We start from the raw sequence: 16,464 nt of genomic DNA on the forward strand, positions 1-16,464 counted from the left end.
TCTTCTGTTTTATTTTGCTGTTGATAGTACCCTTTTTAGTGCTATTGTCTGCTTGCTTGCTTAGTTTTCTATTTCCGATTCCTCTTAAATACTACAAGAGATTTTTCAGTCTACTCAAATTGTTCCAATATTCAGAGACATCAAATGCTTATTAGCTGCCTTCTTGTCCCCATGGGCCTTTCTCCCAGAGCCCTCCTCCCTCCCACTTGGTCTCAGTTGGAGTTCCACCAGAAGCAGACCCTGAAACGAGCATTAAAGTGTCAGTAGTTTGTGTGGGAAGCACAGCAGACACCAGGAGGTGAACAGGGCAGTGAGACGGAAAGGAAGGCGGCCAATAAGGGACATGTTATCAAGCCTGTCAGGATGACGGGAGCCTAATCCCAGGGGAAACCAGTGAAGATGTTGAACTCACACCTCAGAATGACCACCATAAGTGGAGGGAGCTGGGGTATTAGTACAACAACTTCCACCAGCTGTCAACTGAGGTCTGCTTCTGGAGTTGTTAATTATCTCCTTTTTGCGATGCTAAGTGAGAATCAGAGTAGCTTTAAATGGTTCTGGAGAAAGCCTGGGCAAAAGGAAGCAGAACGGCACTTAGAAGTTGTCCAGACTGTGCTGAAATGGTAGGGCCGTAGCGACACAACGAGACACTGGACCGTATCTGCCACACTTTAAATGCACCCACTGGATGCTGTCATGTCTGCAGACTCGCTTTGTGACTTTGTCTGGTTCTTGAATCCACACTTTCCTCTTTCTTGGTTTTTCATTTTACTAAAGCCTCTCCTTTAGGAACTGCCTAAGAAATGATGTATAGGAAGTAAAATTTTGAGGCCTGGCATATGTGAAACTGTCTTCATTTTCACATTTGTTTGATAGCTTGGGTAGATGTAGAAGGCAGGGTTAAAAATAATTTTCTCTTTTATTTTGAAGGAATTTCTCATTGTCTTGTTACTTCCAGTGCAGCTATTGAGAAGTCAGAGGACATCCTGACTTCTGAACCAATTTTTTCCTCCACTCCAGAAGCTTTTAGGATACACTCGTCATCCATGATGTTCTAAAATATCATGTTGGTGCACATTGCTATATTTTATCTTTTCATTTGTTTTGCCAGTTCTTGACGAGCCCTTTCAATCTATAGACTCATGTTCTTCCATTCTAGAAATTTTCTTATATAATTTCTTCAGTAACGTTTCTTCACTGCTTTCTCTTCATGGAAATCTGGTTAGTCTGATATCGGATCTCTTTGTTGGTTATCTACTTTTGCTATGTTTTCGTTATTTGTGCTTACCCCCAACTCTCCATATGCTTTTTGGGAGATTTCCTTGGCTTTATATTCCAACCCTTTTGTTGAATTTTTCAATTTCTTTTAAGAACATTTTACAACATTTTCCAAAAAGTATTCATTCTTTTCTTTTTCTTTCATTTTTTTTTTAAATAGTACCCTGTTCTTTCTACCTAGATTTGTATCTGTCTCCATGGAGCTGTTTGTGATAGAGAAGTGTTATTTTGCTCCCTGCAAACCTTTGTTAATAATCATTTGTCAGTTGCTCTTTTTTTTTTTTTTATTAATGTTATGATAGATTACAACCTTGTGAGATTTCAGTTGTGCATTTTTGTTAGTCATGTTGTGGGTACACCACTTCCCCCTCTGTGCCCTCCCCCCACCCCCCCTTTTCCCTGGTAACCACCGATCAGATCTCCTTATCAATATACTAATTTCCACCTATGAGTGGAGTCATATAGAGTTCGTCTTTCTCTGACTGGCTTATTTTGCTTAACATAATACCCTCGTCAGTTGTTCTTTTTTAAGAGAGAGGCCTTAATAATCTCCTGTAAAGTTATGTGCACACGAACGAGTTTTGCTGACAGTAGGCTTACTTGCAGCGTGATGGGACAGGGAGGCATTTTTGGTTCAATTGTGGTGTGACAGAGACTGCTAATGGTTTTCCTATGTTAACCCCTCTTTGTTTTAGGGAACGGTGCCACTGCCACTATTTTCAATATCAGCAGGACACATGGCTCTTCAGCTAGAGCCTCCCTTGGAGCAGCCTCCCCATGGGTGCAACTTCCCGGTCACTTTCTTAAACAAGAAGCTGCTTGCTTTCCACTTCCTCTTTCCCCATGCTAAGGGCTGAAATGCTGACAGGGTGCTGGCAGGCCAACTTCTGCCATTCCGAGGAAGACAGCACCCCACAGGATGCTGAGGCAACAAGGAGGAAGGGACCTGGTCCCTGGTTGACCATGTTGGGCAGAACTGTTGACCACCCTAAATGCCCCTGTACATGCTTTTCATGAAAAAAAGATAAAGTTCAGCCTGATTTGAGTCTCTGAGTTTTGGGGTGTCCTGTCTCCTGACACATATGGGGTGGGGAATCTCCAAACATTAATGTTTATTGTTGTCTTCTCTGTTACTACACAGTTTCTCTAGCGAAGGATCCTCTGGTCTTCTGCCTGCCTGTTTACAACTTGAGTTTCTACCCTGTATGGTGACGAGACGTCTGCTTCTATATTCTCTTTGAACTCTTTCTCCCTCCACTCCTTAGCCTATTTCCACCACCACACTGCTTTTGCCCTGTTGACATTGAGAGAACTTTTATTCTTTCCTGAAACAGTTGCTCCCGTGCCTGGAAGGCAGAGCATTTGCATTCATCTCCTTGTTTGAAGTGACATGTTTTACCTCCGGCTGTGACTAATTTCCCTCAGAGTTTTGCCCACGGCAGTGCTGAATAATTATACCATGAGTAAGAAACGTATAAAGTTCTATGAAATGTTAATTTGGTTCTAAAGTTTAGTTCAGCCTAAGAGAAGTCAACCACAAAACCTCTGCTGTCAAATATTCTCTGACCATAGGAAAATAAATTAAAACTAAGTGAACTATTTCTGTTCTAGGTTTAGTAGCCTTGGGGAGAAAGAAATTGGTAAACTAGAACATGAAAAATGTTCACTGAAGATACTGTATTGACCTCATTGCCACTTTGTAGTTACGAGCTAAAAGGGGACGTGTTATTTTCTAAAATTTCTCTGAATCCAGGAATTACTGTTTGTAGTCCTATGTTTTCACCAATTGAAGACAAATAATCAACTTTCTGAGACTGATAATAAGCCTATTTGCAGATTTAAATGTATGATGAATTCTTCTTTATTCAAAATATATTTAAATAGTCTGAATGAATTCATCTAATTTAAAAAATTTTATTTCTAAAAATAAATTTTTCTTAGACACTTTAGATGTCATCTAGCTCAATACCAAGTAGAAGCTTGGGTGTTACAAGTTTTGGATTATCTCTTTTTTTTTTTTTTTTAAAGATTTTATTATTTCCTTTTTCTCCCCAAAGCCCCCCGGTACATAGTTGTATATTCTTCGCTGTGGATTCTTCTAGTTGTGGTATGTGGGACGCTGCCTCAGCGTGGTTTGATGAGCAGTGCCATGTCCGTGCCCAGGATTCGAACCAACGAAACACTGGGCCGCCTGCAGCGGAGCGCACAAACTTAACCACTCGGCCACAGGGCCAGCCCCTGGATTATCTCTATTTTTAAGGTACACCAAAATGTACACATGTCAATCTAAATCCGATTAGGAAGTAGAAACTACACAACGATTTAACAGGGGAAGTCTATCATAAAGAATTATTAAACTGTGATAAAAGAGTAACTATAAGATATAAGAAAACTCTATCTGGTACCCCAGGGCTGAGGGAAGTTACTCAAGGAAGGACAAACTTTAAAGGGGTCCCTTCCCAAGGCGGGGATTTAGACCTCATTGGAAAAGGTGTAATTGCAACCCCTTAGATGCCAGAGAACCAGCCCTGGTGGCTTAGTGGTTAAAATCTGGAGCTCACACCACAGGGGCCCGGGTTCGTTCCCATTAAGGGAACCACACCACCCATCTGTTGGTTGTCATACTGTGGTGGCTGTGTGTTACTGCCATGATGAAAGCTATGTCACTGGTAGTTCATACCAGAAGGGTCACCCGTGGTGGATGGCTTTCAGTGGAGCTTCCGGACTAGTAAGAAGGCTCAAAAAATTGGCCATGAGAACAGCAGTGAAGCATAGTCTTATATAGGGCCAGAGAAGGTGAGAGGATGGTGCAAAAAGACGAGGCAGGTTCTCCTCTGCTGTCCACAGGGTTGCTGGGAGCTGGAATTGACTCAACAGCACTAACAACAAAGATGCCAGAGATGTTCACTAGTTGCCTGGACCAGATCTGGTCTGCAAAAACCCACCCTCCAGAATGTAGGCAGAGCATAAGTGAGCTGCAGCTGGCCACTACACAGGTAGGCCTGCAGCTGGCATAGGGGCACTGGAGCATTCGGTGTCTGTGAGGTGAATTGCAGATGGTGGCCAGGAGCGAAGGTGTGCAGAGTGATGGGGAATCCATTGGCGAGCCTACAAGGCAGAGATAGCATGCAGGCAAGCTGGTGGCCAGGCGTAAGGGCATGCAGGCAGAGTGCTGCTGTGGCAAAAGGCCCGGAATAGTTCCCCTGTCAGGAGAACCACAGGAAGGTGATGGCCAGGCCAGTTCAGAGCTGCAAGGTTGCTGTGGGACTCTGTGTTCGGGGCACACGGCTGAGGCAGAGTGCCGTTGGATATCCTCACTGTCACACAGCTAAGCCTCTGTGAAGCAGCGGGAAACAGCAGGAGAGTTCCTCCTTCCTGCAATGAGCCTCCAGCGCCCTCTATTGGGAAAGCTTACCACCATGCTCACTGCAAAGGAGAAATGCTGACAGGAACTCTGTCCATTATTCCTGGGCTGTAGGAAATGGTGAATTTGGAGCCAAAGGGCAACACACTGATAACTGGCATAGTATGTATAACTTAAAGTTGCTAAAATAAAAATCGATGTCAAAACCACTCAAGGATTGCTTAGAGTTAGATCTATGGCAGAGGAAATGCTGGAAGAGTAGCAGAAAATTTATTAAAATTGTAGGTTTATATAGTAATTTTGTTTTAGTTTATTTTCAGTCAAGGAAAAAAATGGGAAATGCAATGATTATACATTTCCTATTAGTTGATAAAACAAGACATAGCTCTGAAATAAGACCTTATTTACTCTTATTAAAAGATATAATATTAAAGTAGAAAATTAAAATTTTTCCATGGGTTATTTTATAAGAAAGAGAGAATAATGCTGTCACCAATTGCAAAGCTATTCTTCTAATAGATAAATTTATCAGCCTTTTACAAGGACTGAGTTGATCTATTAAAACATAATGTTTTAATAAATTTTGCATGTTTTTGCAAGGAGTTAAGCTACTGGCATCCAAACGCATAGCTACAAAGGCTCTATTTTGAAGCAAAGATAGACCGTGGAGTACCTAGAGCAAAAAAAGAATAGCGTCTCTGTTAGACAAGTGGTTCCCCAATTTGTTGCATATAAGAGTCACCTGGGACATTTAAAAAATAAGCCAGATCCTTGAAGCCTTACCAGATGTATTTCATTAGGGGACAGGGCCTGGGGATCTGCGTTTTTAACAAACACAAGGCATTTTTTGGGAACTGCCTCACCCAACGTTGCAATCTCTCCCTAGGGGCAGCCTATTCTGTTGATAGGTACATACAGTAGCTCCAAGGCCCACCTCCCTGGACTCAGTCGGGGAGATCTCTGTAGGGTGATCCCAGCTTTAGCATGCCCTGTGGATCTGCTGAAGCTTCTGATGCAACTGCTTCCCAGTTCAGCTTTTCCCTCTGCCCAGTCCTGCTCCCCTCGTTCCCTTATGGGTGTTTTTCCTGAAAGGATTCCTCAGTGAACCACCTGAATGCAAACCTCCATCGCAGAGTCTCTTTCCCAGGGAAGCTAACCTATGAAATGCTCACTGAGCATTTGTATTTCTTGTTTTTTGATTTACTTGTTCTCTGCTCGTTTTTATTTGATGGTTATATTTATTGAATTTGTAAAGAAGTCTTTTATATTTTGGACATTAAATCTTAGTTGTCATATATGTTTTAACTATTTTTAATAGCTTTTTGTTATGATACTGGCTCAACACAAGGTTGACATAAGGGAAGCAATATTGTAGAAAAGAAACCATATTGTAACTTTGAATAACCTCTGATTAACTAACCCAGACATGCTCTGTAGATTTTCTTGCCCCTCCCAGCTGCTATAAGTTGATAACTTTGTTCTTTTGAGTTCCTTAGGAATGTGTTGGCCCCAGGCAGAGAGTCTATGCTGATGGCCAGCATCAATGACAACCGAAAAATAGAGTATAGGGCATTGCTCTGTTCTCTGATGCGTATCCAGTAAAACAAAAGACTATCAGGATCTAAGACCAGACATCTACCCCTACTTGGAGATCAGATGGAGGCCCCCCTGGGATTAGATCTATTTTTCAGGGACTGTTAAAATTTGGGTTGTCGATACTTCTTATCCTTCTGGTCAGACACTTGATTATAAAATGTGCCTTTTGATGTTGTCCCAAAACTGTTGAGCAAGGTACAAAATTCTAATAATGCAAAATGTCAACCTGAAGCTGGAAAGAAGAGAATATTTCCAAATGGATGCTAAACAGCTTCATTCCTCTAACCCAGATCTATGCCCCAATTCAGCAGGAAGTAGCCAGATCACTCATCACCCTGAATCCCTCAAGAATGAAGAATGACCAAAGAATAGGAGGGATTGAAACCAGTCAATAGTTAGCCATTGATGATTAAGTAGCTAGCAACTAAAGTTTTTTTCCTTTTTGCAATTACTGATTATAGCTTTTGGCTGTTTAACCCACCCTTGTTAACTGTGCTGCTTAGGCAATGTGCTGTCTGACTCTCACTAGGTTCCTATTGATAACATCTCCCTGGAGCCTGGGTCACCATGGTAATGGGCGTGTGAGCTGTTTTTCAGGAATTAGAACTCCATTGTCCACTTCAGGCTGGTTGAGACCACCAGCCCATCAACTGGGCCCACACAGATGTCTGATAGGCGACCTTTTGATGTCAAGAGGCTAAAAACTCCACCATCAGATCATACTAATGCTGCCATTTTGTGAACATGGGTCCTAAGAAGAGGCATGGAGTCTGACTACGCTTGTGCAGGTCATCAATTACCTCACCTCTCTTCACCTCCCATCACCTCTCTCCACATTTCAGACCACCTTGCCCCCCACCCCATAAATATCCCTGAGTCCCCATTTTTGAGGAAGTGGATTTGAGACTCATGCTCTTGCTTCCTTGCATGGCTGCCTTGTGATTAAACCCTCTCTCTGCTGCAATCTCGTCATCTCTGTATTTGGCTTTCTGGGTGGCGGGCAAAACAAACCTGGTGCTGTAACAATTATCCCTTCTATTTACTTAACAGTGTTTGATATATGAGTGATGTAAAAAGTTATATTCAAATTAAACCTTTTTCCCTTTAATTGTTTCCAGCTTTGATGTAATGCTTAAAAGCATTATACCCCCAAAGTATATGACTCTCCATGGACGTTAAGAGTCTCCCAAGGGACTTACTGAAAAACAGAAAATCAGTAGGTAAAAGCAAATCCTCAAGGATTGCCTAGTATGAGATCCACGGAGGAGGAAGTGCCAGAAGGGTAGACAGTGAAGGAAAGGACAAAAGGGACGCAGTGAGAATCAGTGGAGCAGACAGGGGCTGCCCCTCCCTGCTTCTGAAGTTTTGTTATAAAGAAGATATTGGAAATCTCATCAGCAAATGCATAACTACCCTTGATGCGGGGTCGATGAGCCGAGGAGTCGAAAGAAAGATTTCTTAGACTCTCAAGATCTGGCAGTAGTGCTCTTTTATTTAGAGAATAGAGATAGAGTAGCATGGGGACAGGACCCATGGGCAGTCAGAGCTTCTGCTGCTGCCGCTTCTGCTGCCCCCGCTGGCATGGGGACAGAGCCCATGGGCAGGCAGAGCTGGTGCGTGGGGACAGGACCCACGGGCAGTCAGAGCTCCTGCTGCTGCCCCGAACTGAGGGTTAGGGCCAAATTTAAGGCATAGGTATGTGAGTTATCTCTTTATTAGTGCCCGTTTGTTCTGGCCATTTGGCGGTCCCACAACTTTTAGATAAGAATCAAACCGGATTGAGTAAATGGCAGAAGTCACCGCTTGAATTTTATCCTCGGTTAAAGATAAAAGGAGGATTTGTCGGGGGGGGGGGGGAGGGTCAATTACATGAGGTTGTCAGACAGTTTCCAGAGATAAGGCTATCCCCCCTTCCTCCTGGCTCAGAGAGGGAGGCATCTTCACAGATAGAGGTTTCCCTTAGAAATGTAAATGTTTTCCCAACAAGGGGCAAACAAAATGGAGATTTCCTTTACAAATGCAATTGTCAAAGGGCAAACAAATTCCACTCCTTGGAGCCTGCTTCTTATCTGTAGTTTTAAAAGTAACCAGCCTAAAAATCCTCATCATAAACTGTTTTAAAAGTAACCAGCCTAAAAATCCTCATCATAAACTGTTTTAAAAGTAACCAGCCTAAAAATCCTCATCATAAACCGTTTTAAAATTAAGCAGCCTAAAAATCCCCATCACCCTCACTTTTGAATTGCAAAGCCCTGAGAGGATCCGACTCCAGCAAGAGGGCACTTACAGTCAGAACACCTTTGCTACGGTTAATATTTGAGGAAACATATTTAATGATAAAATATGCATCATGCTTTAATTGCCAGCAATGGCTTTGATTTTAGAGCACAATTGATACGCCTATGTGCTTGGTGGTAATCAAGTCTCACTTCTGAATCCAAGTCTTTCAAGTGTGTCTGGAAACTGAAAACAGTTTAGATAGACGTGTTATGACTCAGCATGTGGGAAACTATGGCTCAGTACTGTAGTATATCTTATCTAATCCAGCTGCTCAGTTTCTATCCACTTGCAAAATATATCTCTAGTTTACCCCAGAAAGACTCCAGTCCCCAGTCTGTCCCAATTTCCTCTTACAGGACATATTTCCTCATGCCTTATGCCATCACTGCCCTATTACCTTTTTTCAAATATCACTACTCTCCTGATGTGTGGTGACCTTTCCCTTTCTGTTATTTATAGTGCTGGGGTTCGGGGCAAGCCACCCAAGATGCATCACTCTGGCATGCGGATTATTTCGAGCTGAAGACAATAAAGACTCAGAAGACTCAGGAAGAACATTTGACCTTCCCCCAGATTGCCCAAAAGAATTTAACATAGAAGGCTTGATCCAAGAAGGAGTTAACATCATATGCTAGCTATAGTATAATGTAAAATAGGTGTGATAGAAAGGCACCAACAAGGCCATTTTTGGCCCAGCAAAACTTGCTTAACAAACATTTGCATTTCCATCTCCATGTAAATTGTCTTCCTCCCCTCTGAAATCCCAAACCACCACCCCCAACATCTCCTTTGCCTTTTGCTGAAGATAATATTTGAGCTGGCAGCTCAGCCATTTTGTGGAGTTGCTCAGTTTTCCTGAGTTTCTCCCTTGTATACATGGTATAAAGCTTTGTTTGCTTTTCTCCTGTTATTCTCTCTCATGTGAATTCTCAGTTCTGAATTCTTAGTGAATCAATTCTTAGGCCAGCCAGAAGGACCTAGAGAGGGTAAAGGAATTCCCTTCCTCTCCTAGAATAGTTTTACAAAATAAGAATGCATCCCTAATTACAACCTTAGTGTTGACTTTTTTCTTTTTATAAATATATATTATATTGTGTCTGATTTCTTTTGCTCATCTTCCTGAGATTTATTCATGTTATACGTAGCTTGAGTTAATTCATTTTCATTGCTATACGTTATTCCATTGTGTGAGCATACTACACTTTATTTATTCATTTTATTAGGGGTAGAATTTTTAAGTTGTTCTAGTTCTTTGGCTATTATACAGCTGTGCATATTCCTGTACACGCTGTCGATGAAAATAATCCATAACCAATCTATAAAGGAAAATTGGGGTGAGTTTATTATGAGCCAGATCTGAGGACTAGCTTAGCCTGGGGCCTTCCTTTTCCAAGCACCACCAAAGAAGTGGGGTATACAGAATGGTTATATACTGTCAAAGATCACGTGTCACATATGATTGAAATGTCCCTTTTACACTAGTCATGAGATTGCTCTGTCAGCACAGCAATTGATGGACACAGCAGGTAGTGGATCTGCTGTCTTAGTGGACACAGTAGGTAGCCGCCCATCTGTTGTCTCAAGCTGGGTGGTCAGAGAGTGGGTGTAGCAATCAATTCCTAGCCTAGGGAAAGATGCTTATCCTTAAGGAAATGCCACTGTGGGGAGTTGCATCTTTATCTTAAGGCCATTTGTTCTTGTCTTTGGGACATGGCAAATGCTTAAAGCACATATACAATGCGTGCTCAACAGCCACATCAGGCACTTTTGGAAAAAGAAGGTCAGGCCGAAATTAGGTTTACACCAAACGGCTTCCTCATATATTCCAATACATCCTATTGCTTACATTTGTTTATCAATACCTTTTGGTGCATATGCTGGTTGTAGAGTGTACATATTTGACTTTCATAGATAAATTTCCAAAATCTAGCTTTCTATCCTGATTGCCGCTTAAGAGCTATATGACAATTAGCAGTTACTTAAACTCTCTGCCCTCAATTTTATTTCTGAGATAACGGAAAGAATGGTAGCACCTACCTCAGAGAGTTGGCAAATCAATGTTGTGCATATAGGTTAACACATAGGCATGCTCAGTAACTGTTATTATAATTATTAATATTATTGTTATAAAAAGAAGGGATGGAGAGAACAATCTGCAGTACCGACGTATAACTTGTATTTAGTATTTCTCTCCCCTAGATATCCTACACACTTTGGATATCTTTTCCTGCATGTCATAAGGTGCTCAAAAATAGATTTCCAACATATCTCTGTGCCTGAAACCAGAGCGTTGGCCTGGAAACTGCCATCATTCACTGCAACTGAGTGCTTGCATCACAGTGCATTACTCACTAAACAAAACCTGCACCCAGAGATACCCAAATATGAGTGAATAAGTGGCATACATTTAAGAAACTTCTTTATTATGACTCTGTAAAATTGTGGCCCACCTAAAATTCACTGTTCACTGCTGGTGAGGTTGGATTAAATGTGAGTGTTGTTTATGTGTTGTTTAAACTCAATCATAAGAGCTAGCTCTTTCAACTTTGGCATATTCTGATGGGTAGCAAGTTTCAATGCTCTCATTTTTCAGCAAAAAAGGTCAAGACTCCAGGACACAAAGATCTCATAGACCAGCTTTCCCAGCCTCCAGCTCTACCCTTTCGTGCAATGAACACTGTACCTCTTTTTGGATAGGTCAGTAGAGCCATCCTTCCAATTGCCCCTCATGGGTAGGGGTAGGCAAAGGACAAGAAAATATTATGATATCCTATCAAATTTGAGGACCAGCCAAGGGGAAAGAGGAAATTAAACACATACTGCAGCTTTTCTGAAGTTAATCATTTGCAGGGACGGTTAACTGCTACTTCTTATCCATTCCTGCTCATCCTCACCTGACCACCCAACCACCAACCAGCTGCTGGAACTCAGAGGATTTTCACTTGAGACTTTGCTTGAAAGGCAAGGATGTTGTGGTAAATTCTGTTGTAGAGAAGGGCTAAGGATATCTGAGATCAAAGGCACTTCGTTCTAAGAGAAACAACTCAAGCCAACACTGCAGAGTCTTCTACTGTTTGCTCAGATAACTGCAGGTCAGTGATTTACTAAACGCTCCGACTACCTTGGGGAAAAGGCTGATATTTCGTTGCTTTAGGGAGTGCAACCTTCAGAGGATAAGGCAGAGAGATATACTCAAGTGTCTGTTCATCAGAAATCCTTTCAGGATTATTATATTTTGTGGTAGAAAGAAAAGGGGTTGCGTGGCTTGGAATGTATTTATAAATTTGTGAAGACTCAATCAGAAGACTTACAGATGAGGGGATAATAATGCCTACCAGTGAATAACTTGCAAAGTAGATTAGAAATGTAAGGTGGTGTTATTTTTACTGATTCTGAAATATAAGTGTGTTGGTTGGTTTTTCTGCCCACCTCTCACATGTGGGAGTAGAAGAAGGAAGTAAGCCAGGTTTCCCAGAAGAAGGGAGTGGTTCAGTGAGAAACTGGGACACAGGAGACCTGGTTTTCAGAGTCTACAATCAGCAAAACTAAGTTTCTCTTTGGAGACTTCATCCACCTGCCATCAATCTTTACCAATTAATAAGGGGATACTGGACACCCTCAATTCAGTCTTTTAAGCAAGAAGCTGCAGTCCTCACCTCTTTTCTCTCCCACTTTCCAAACTTGACATTGTTCTCTTCTTCCTCGAAATTCTCTTCTTCCTTGGTTGAGTGTGACATAATACTATTTTTGTTGTCAATTCATTTATTCAACCGCTTCTCTCGTTGGCTGACCCTCATTCTGACTTAAACTGGCAGTAAAAGGAGAGTGAAAAGTAAAGTAACTGGAATAAGCAGAAGCATAAAAACGTAATTCAAAAAAAATCTTATACCTAAATGTAAGAGATAAAACTATAAAACACTTAGAAGAAAACATGGGAGTAAATCTTCATGACCTTGGGTTAGGCAACGGTTTCTTAGATATATAAGCAACAAAATAAAAAATAGATAAATTGGATTTCATTAAAATTAAAAACTTTTGTGCTTCAAAGTACACCATCAAGAATGAATAGACAGCCCACAGAATGACAAATGACTTGTATCCAGAATATATAAAGAATGCTTACAAGTCAACAACAAAAAGACAATTAACCCAATTAAAAATGAGCAAATGATTTGAATAGACATTTCTCTAAAGAAGATATACAGATAGCTAATAAGCACATAAGAAGATGTTCAACTTCATTAGTTATTAGAGAAATGTAAATCAAACCCACAATGAAGTACTGCATACTCACTAGGAAGACTAAATTTCAAAAGACAGACAATTACAAGTGTTGAGAGAGAATGTATAGAAATTGGAAGAGTCATACGTTGCTGGTAGGAGTGTAAAATGATGCAGTCACTTTGGAAAACAATTTGGCAGTTCTTCAAAATGTTAAACATAGAGTTACCATATGATCCATCAATTCCACTCCTAGGTATATACCCAAGAAAAAATAAAAATACGTATCCACACACAAAAAATGTACACGAATATTCAGAGCAGCATGATTCATAACTGCTCAAAAGTGGAAACAACCTGTTTGGGTCCATCAGCTGAAGAGTGGATAAACAAAATATGGACTATCCATACAATAAAATATTATTCAGTCATAAAAAGGAATAAAGTACTATGATATTGATGAACCTTGAAAACGTTACGCTAAGTGAAAGAAGCTAGTCACAAAAGACCACATACTGTATGATTCTATTTATATGAAATGTGTACAGTAGGCAATTCCACAGAGACAGAAAGTAAATTAATGGTTGCCAGGGCCTAGGGGGAGGTGAAAATGGGAAGTAACTCCTAATGAGTGCAGAGTTTTTTTGGGGGGTGGTAAAAATATTCTAAAATTAGACAGTGGTGATGGTTACACAACTCTGTGAATATGCTAAAAACCCCTGAATTGTACACTTTAAGTGGATAAAATCTATGGTATGTGAATTATATCCCAAGAAAGCTTTTATAAAATACTTAAACATTGGAGGGAATAGGGCAGAATAAGATTTTTATTAACGGTTGAGTTTATAGAACACGTAAGTTTTGCACCTGCGGGGGATAATTGGGCCCAGACATCTGTGAGTGAGTCATGGATGATGGTCAAAGTCATGCGGGGAGATGAGCTCCTCCCAGGAAGACACTGAAGGGTGAAGGAGGAAGAAGCCCCAGGACAGTTCCCCTTGGGTGCCAGAGTCTCTGCTCTGGGTGTGCGCTGGGTCTCACTACTACCAGGGGCCACAGTGAACACCCAACCAAGGGCTCCTGGCCCAAACCCAGCAGGCTTTCCTCCGCACCTGGGCTTCCTTAAAGTCCCTTGGCGATGCAGTCATTGTAATTTTGCTTCATTATTATGACGATGTTTTGACTCTAGGAGTTCAGCTTCTAGCAGAATCCCATGCTAATTTCAATTCTATTTCTCTCTTCCCTGGAGTTAACAATTGCTAACATTTTTTTTAATGTTTACTGTGTTTTAGGCACCATGTCACACCTCTTACAGAGACGATTATTTAATTTCTCTCAACAATTCTGGGAGACCTGTGCACTTACCATTGTCATCTTATAAAAGAGGAAATCGGGGCTTAGAGGGTCTGAGTATCTTGCCTAGGAGTTCACAGTTCCCATGTAGTGGAACCAGGATTCAAATTCACATGGCCTGGGTCTGACTCCAGAGCCCAGGCCCGGGTCCTGGCCACATACTGTCCTCCTGTGTAGATGGCACTCTGGCTGCGGCCTGTGAGGTTGAGGTAAAAGCAGCGAAATAATTCCTCCCCACAGAGTAGGTGTGGCTGACTCCCATCCGCCCTCACTACCCAGCTGCAGTGGTGGAGAGAAGAAAACATTTTTCACTCCCCTCTCCCACCCTCCTTTTACTAGTCTTGTTCCACTGCCCTCTGCTGACTGGTTGATGATGTAATGACTCAGGTTAAAGAGGAGGAAGGGGGATCTTGGTGCCTACAGTAAAATCACAAGTGTCAGTTTCTTATTAAAATAAAGATGCCCCTTTATAACAAGTGAAATTTGACCTTCACACATATGCAACAGTATAAAGAGACAGATGTGTATGAAAGTTTTTTTTCTTTGAAACATATATTGTCACTGGATACTTTTGAATTTAAATTCAGAAAACCTTTACTGAGCACCTCTCTGTGCAGGGCAGAGGTGAATAAAAATCCACCCTCTCGCTTCAAGGAGTTTGTGGTTTAGGGAAGACACAGAGTTTAGACTTTAGCTGTCGTTCAAGTCGGAATTAGACCAGAGTTACAAACACTAGGTTGTCCCTGGAATATGGAGGCTGGGCTGGAGGACAGGTGCAGCGTTAGGGGTGAGTCTGGAAAAGGAGTGGGATTTGGTGGAGGAAAGTTTGAGAGGGTAGACGATGTGGGCAGGGTAAGAAGGTAGGAAAATATTTGGAAATTTCAGAATATATTCAAAAACATAAATATATTTTTCTTGAAGATAGTCATGAGTAAGTACCTTTTAGCACCATTGTAAGAGTGTCCAACGTGTTGAACACGTGGGGGTTAGTGTTACTTCTAATGACTATGTTGTTTTTAATAAATGTATTTATAAAGGCTTTCTTCCCAATAAATTCAAGGCATGTATGTTTCTTGTGAATTTAAGTACAAATACAGAGATTTTTAGGGGAAATTTTCACTTTAAAGTGTCATCTTTTTAACTTTTTAAAGCCATTTACTCTTTTTGCCAACATTTTAGCATTTTAAGATTCTTGCCAATATCACCAAATAACCAATTCGCTACAGTTACCAAATCACTGACTTACCGGCAACTTACAATTTTTTTCTGGGGAATATCTTAATACTTTTGAAAATTTCTATGAGCTTGAGTTGTCTGGTTTTTATAACGTGAAACTTTTCTTTGCCGTAGCTCCCTCTGGCTGAGGGTAGGTGGTAGAGAGAGGGGGTTCTAGGCAGCACAGAAAAGGGAACCTGCTGTCAGGGGCCAACCATCCCAGTTTTCCTGGAACAGCCCTGGTTTTAGTACTAAAAGTCCTGCAGCCTGGGAAACCCGTCAATCCCAAGCAAACTGGTGCATGTGGTCACCCTGGGAAGGAGAAGTGGGGCAGGGTAAATGCCTCAGAGCCTTAGATTTCTGTTTCTTCACACTTTGAGACCAGGCCGACTCATTCAACATAAATTCAACATAAATTGTTATAAATAAATCGTCTATTACGTCAATTGGATTTTTTGGCAGAACTGAAGTAATGAATTGGGCGTGTGGGACCAGGGGTATGTGTGTCTGCAGGGAGCAGGAGATGGGGTTGGAGGAGTGGCATGAGCTGAAGTTTTAGAAAGTTAAGAATCTTTACTTGTTAAAAGACTTAAGCTGCTGCATAAGCTTCTCCTTCCAAGGTGGGCAGTGACAACTTTGAAAGGAATAGTGAGAAGACTACCTTGACCTAAGTGGGTAATTAGGATAATTAAGGATGAATGGTAATATAAGACTGTCTCAATCTATGTCGGGTTTTAGAGTAAAAGAATGAAATCCTATATTTCATTGAAAGACATAAGAACTAATTCTTAACTAAAATTAGGATATGTGAGGGGTTTTCCCAGTTAAGGGGTAAAAACGGCCTTCTGTGGATCTTGCTTTAAAGAAGTCTCTGATTAATGAATGACCAGAACCAAGAAACCAAGAAACACAACAGTAATGTTTCCTTTTCCTTTTTGTTTTTTTTTTTTTTGGTGACAAGAGTAATGCTTTGAAAATTTTGAATTGACCCAATGGATCATTGCTCTTGTTGACAGAGGAACCTGGTGACATAGGAACAGTTGCTATAAAGAACTCGATAGACAGATAGACAGATGGGTAACTGATAGATACATACATACATACATATATACATGCATACGTACATAGAACTCCTTTCGTCTGTCTCACCATTTTCT

General features: G+C 41.1%; 1 protein-coding gene across 2 annotated transcripts in view; it reads left to right on the top strand.

Moving 5' to 3' along the window:
* The first annotated feature begins 11,455 nt into the window (after window positions 1-11,455).
* The window catches only part of LOC103558806 (zona pellucida sperm-binding protein 3 receptor-like), a 50,569-nt gene continuing 45,560 nt past the window's right edge, over window positions 11,456-16,464 (top strand). The window contains exon 1 of one of the 2 annotated variants that reach the window (XM_070591467.1): window positions 11,456-11,610. The gene's annotated coding sequence lies outside the window, so the exon portion shown is untranslated. The remainder of the gene's footprint in view (window positions 11,611-16,464) is intronic. The other variant, XM_070591466.1, reaches the window with a different exon arrangement.

Source organism: Equus przewalskii, chromosome 23, assembly GCF_037783145.1.
Source record: "Equus przewalskii isolate Varuska chromosome 23, EquPr2, whole genome shotgun sequence".
Classification (NCBI taxonomy): Eukaryota; Metazoa; Chordata; class Mammalia; order Perissodactyla; family Equidae; genus Equus; species Equus przewalskii.